This window comes from Triticum urartu, unplaced genomic scaffold, assembly GCF_003073215.2.
Source record: "Triticum urartu cultivar G1812 unplaced genomic scaffold, Tu2.1 TuUngrouped_contig_8559, whole genome shotgun sequence".
Lineage (NCBI taxonomy): Eukaryota > Viridiplantae > Streptophyta > Magnoliopsida > Poales > Poaceae > Triticum > Triticum urartu.
In genome coordinates, this window is record NW_024119521.1 from 6,066 (window position 1) to 9,299 (window position 3,234).

At 38.5% G+C, this 3,234-nt stretch overlaps 1 pseudogene; it reads left to right on the top strand.

Annotated features, from left to right (window-relative positions):
- The first annotated feature begins 670 nt into the window (after positions 1-670).
- Positions 671-1,162, top strand: LOC125531962 (annotated as a pseudogene).
- Positions 1,163-3,234: the final 2,072 nt, after the last annotated feature.

Below are 3,234 nucleotides of genomic sequence, written 5' to 3' on the forward strand. Positions count from 1 at the left end.
CTTTTTGCAAAGATTAAAATCAAATTAAAATTGGACAGAGGGCCTTTAGTCCCAGTTGATACTTAGAAAATAGAAAATTATATTTTTGTACAAAAGTTCAAAACTCTATTTGGCTACATTCTTTGTAATGGAAATATTCACCTATATGCCCAAGTTCACCACATTATCATAAATTAAGGAATGAATATGGTCATCGCATTGGTCATTTGAGACCAATTTTTTCATGGAAAAAAGTGTGAATAATATGGCATCAAATGTAAATGTTGTCAACATAAAATTATCCATCTCGTCAAAATGAACAACATTGATTTTTGAGGCATGTTCATCTGAGGTCGTGTGCAACCGCTACAGCCAAAACAATGCATTGTAGCTAAGACACCCTTCTGCCAAGTGGGACACTCAGTAAAGAGCCCCTTTTCCGAGTTTAGCACTCCGCAACGCCCAAATTGCTGAGTTTTGTTGTTTTACCGAGTGTTTCGTTGACAATACTCGGCAAAGTACCTGTTTGCCGAGTTTTAATTTTTGTCGAGTACTTCTTTGGTAGGAACTCGGCAAAGATACTATTGCCGACTACCTAATTGCACTTGGCTAAGATGAAAATTCCAGTAGTGAAGCTTTGAAGGAGCGAGTGCTTGTGTTTAGCCAGTTTCTTGAACCATTGGACTTGATCATGGAACAGCCGAGGAAAGAGTTCAACTGGACTAAAGACATCGAGCTCCTCTATATGAGTGGAAACGTCTCTGTTAAAACCTGCAAGGCCTTGATGGTGGACTTCAATGATATCGAGAGCGAGTCCAAGGTGATGCTTGCATCTACCAAGGTGTGTGGAGAAGGTATGACCCTCTTTGGTGCGTCGTGTGTGGTGCTCCTCGATGTTGTGTGGAACCCTTTTGCCCAAAGGCAGGCGATTTGATGTGCATATCGAATGGGTCAGCAGAAGATTGTCCATACATACAATCTAATCGTAGAAGGTACGCAAGAGAAGGGCAAATATGATATATGAGCTAAGAAAGACCAAATGTCCAAATTGTTCTTTTCAAGTGAGGCACAGCCTGCGGAGTGCAACCCGTCACCAGAATCTATTTCCAATGATAGGATTTTGGAACAAATGACGGAAGATGAAAATTTGAAAGAGATTTTTGTGAATATTCTGCCATTGTAGTGACAATAGAACTTATAGATCTCTGGTAAATGGAAGCTTCTAAGATCAGAATGTTGCAATTTCCATATTTGTTTGTGGTACTTACCCTATTATATCATTAGTGGACAAGCAGGCGTTCCATCAGATTCTGAATTTATGGATTCTTCAATAAAAGAAGTAAATTATTTTCAAGGTACTGAAAATAGAAATTCTAGATTGAGATCGTATATGTGGTACGCCTCCCCGCTGGAGCCGGCGGCATGAGCTGGCTGTGCCATCCGATTCTGGCTTCCTGACCGTGCTACCACACCATGACTACCCGTTTGTATCCCCTTTGGCTTGTCGCTGAATATCTATCAGGCCAAGAAAGAGGGTGGGGGAGATGGCATCCTTACTCCCCTATAATCGTTTACAAATTTGTGAGAACAACTCATGGGAGGTTAATACTGAAGTATATAGATTAAGCTCCAATATATTACGCTCATCAAATACTTCAAGTATACGTTATTCTCCTAAGATCACTTGCCGAATTCCTTTCTATTTGTTTGTATGCCACCTCGTCCCAATCCTTTAATTATGCATGTGCTAAATAGAACGAGAAAAAAATTCGATGAAAGGGTTGCCTCCTACCTAGCAGCGCCTGACCTTCCTCTCAGGAGGCTAACCCAGGGGTGCGCCCCAACCAGTAGTATGGATTATGGTCCATAACACTAGCTCTGTGTCACCTTCTCTCTCTAATTTCTCAATTTTATCACTTGGATGTGATCAATTTGATGTAATCTTTTGTATGTTTTATTGTGTGATAATTTTGACTTTCTATTAATATTGTATAAAATTATTTTGATTATGTATGCATGATTTATAGATGTACATGTTCTTTGATCTAATCGAATATCATGAGAAGTCCAATGTTCTAGCTTATCTTTGTTATAATCGATCTACAATTATTTGCAAATTCACATACGTACCATTGCCCAACCTAAGGACTAACATGCCGGTTAGCATAGGTATGAGAGGGTCTAGTAGAAAGTCTTGATACATGTATATCATGTATTCTGAAAAATGATTCCTTCCATCCAATATTTATTTTTATTTTTGAGAAGCCATCAGTCCACTCTTTAACGTACATCATGTGTGCTGCGCACTTTTTGCATTTATTTTCGTAAAAAAATTGCGACACTTCAATCTACGAAGATCCATAGGCGGTGACCAGAGCCTGGCTATGAGATGTGTGTGATCATCTGCGACAAGATGGAAGACGATTACCCAAACAACAGACCACACTCATGCACACAATCTGAGGAAAATGTCGAGCATCATTTCAATGAAAATGTAATTTCCACTTTTCGCCAAGTGCAACTCGGTGAAAATGTGCAAGTCGCATTATTCGCTAAAATGAACTCGCGCTATTCAAAATGAGTAGATTCCTTATACATCATAGACACTTTGGCCAACCCATGTGTCACTCAAATTTTTTGACTCCCTAACATACTACTGAATATGTTCACCGGGTACTCATATGCCACTAACGTCTGTTTATCGTAAGTTTATCGTCAAGTGGAAGTTGGAAGACATTTTTCCCTTGGCACAGCAGAAAATAATATATGCAGTTTTTATCGTTTCTATTGGATTTTTCATTTGACCGGAGAATGAACAACATCAGTTTTTCCCTTTTTGCAAAGCCTAAAAACAAATTAAAATTGGACAGAGGGCCTTTAGTCCTGGTTGATACTTAGAAAATAGAAAATTATATTTTTATACAAAAAGTTCAAAACTCAATTTGGCTACATTGTTTGTAATGGAAATATTCACCTATATGCCCAAGTTCACCACATTATCATAAATTATGGAATGAATATGGTCATCGCATTGGTCATTTGAGACCAAATTTTTCATGGAAAAAAGTGTAAATAATATGGCATCAAATGTAAATGTTGTCAACATAAAATTATCCATCTCGTCAAAATGAACAACATTGATTTTTGAGGCATCTTTATCTGAGGTCGTGTGCAACCGCTACAGCCAAAACAATGCATTGTAGCTAAGACACCGTTTTGCCGAGTGGGACACTCAGTAAAGACCCCGTTTTCTGA